Raw genomic sequence first — 1,496 nt, 5'->3', positions numbered from 1 at the left:
CAACCCCCAGTACACTTTTCCCCTCTCGTTCCCACAGCAAGGTTACAATCAGAAAAAAATAAGTTTCAGGGGGCAGGATTTGGAGGTGGGGAGGGATACAGGTAAAAACAGTCAAATCACAATAGGAATTTTTTTTTTTCAAAATAGGTGATTCCACTTAATCATCATCCTCTCCCTCATCTTCAGGTTCTCGTTTTCGCTTCTGACCCTGTTCTTCCTCACCAGCCTCTTCTTCATCTTCCTCATCATCGACTTCCCCATCGTTGTAACCTTCTTCATCGTTGTAATCCTCCTCCTCCTCTCCGCTCACGTCCTCCTCTTCCCCTTCCTCCTCCTCATCTTCATCTTCCTCATCTTCCACTACCTGAGCATCCTCGTCATATTCCTCCTCATCCTCATCCTCCTCGTCATCATCCAGGCCCTCCACGTAGCCCTCGGCGTCCGAGTCAGGGGCCTCCTTGTCGTCCCGGTCGTAGCCGTCGAGGTACGTGAGCTGCGGGAGGAGCTTGAACACATTTTCTCGGTAGTCGTTCAGGTTGGTCACCTCGCAGTTGAAAAGGTCTAAGCTCTTGAGGTTTTCTAACTTCTTCAGGGGCTCTATTGTGCTGAGGTCTTTAATTTTGTTGCCGCTTAAATTTAGATGCGTAAGATTCGGACACTTTTCTGCCAATACTTCCAGGCCCCCTGAGATTCTGTTATCGCTTAGTTCAAGCTTCTTGAGTTTAACTTTGGTAAGTTCGCGACTGAGGTGAGGCCAACGTTGATTGTACTTAAGAATTCCAGTTCTTCCAACTCATCTGTGAGGCCTTCGATTTTGCCATCGTTCGACCGACAGTTGTCCAGGACGAGTTCTTTCACATCAGAGGGCGTCCTGTTCCGCAGCTCTAAATGAATCCGTTTGTCCATTTTCATCTCTCGCACTCTCTCTCTGCAGAGGCTCCCGCGCCGGCGGAATTCAATCAATAAACCCCGAACTCACGGCCGCGCGCTTTAGGACTTTGAAGGCTCAACCAGCTCCGCTCGGTTCTCGAGCCCCTAAATTTCCTTGTTATAATTGTCATTGGACATACCCTTTGCTGAGCAATCTAATAAATATGTTCATGTTGAGAAAACTTAAAAATTAGGAAATAAAACAACAAGCGAAGTAGAAAGTATGTAGCAATAACCTGTAGACAAGGTAGGCCAAACGTATGAGATTAAATGCCTCTTTTGGAAAGAGTTAACCCAGAGGATTAAGGTTTTGGACCTGCCTTAGACAAATCACTTTACCTCTTTAAGCCTCAGTTCCCACTATCAAATAATAGCATACATAGCTTCTTAGAGTTTTAATGTAATGTCATTTATTCATTATCTTTTCATATGACTGTCACGGACCTGAAGTAGTGGCTATAAAGGAACAAGGAGTTTGCTTTAAACTGTCCAGAAAGGTGTAATCTAGATTATAAACCATTAGCATGTGCCAGAGTATAATCTCAAGTCGTTAAAATGAATTAAAA

At 44.7% G+C, this 1,496-nt stretch overlaps 1 pseudogene; it reads right to left on the bottom strand.

Annotated features, from left to right (window-relative positions):
- Window positions 1-6: 6 nt before the first annotated feature.
- LOC101592144 lies at window positions 7-912 on the bottom strand (annotated as a pseudogene).
- Between the last annotated feature and the right edge of the window lie 584 nt (window positions 913-1,496).

The sequence above is a fragment of the Octodon degus genome, unplaced genomic scaffold (genome assembly GCF_000260255.1).
Source record: "Octodon degus isolate 3935 unplaced genomic scaffold, OctDeg1.0 scaffold00040, whole genome shotgun sequence".
NCBI classification, from domain to species: Eukaryota; Metazoa; Chordata; class Mammalia; order Rodentia; family Octodontidae; genus Octodon; species Octodon degus.
This window is presented reverse-complemented; position numbering and strand designations above follow the sequence as displayed.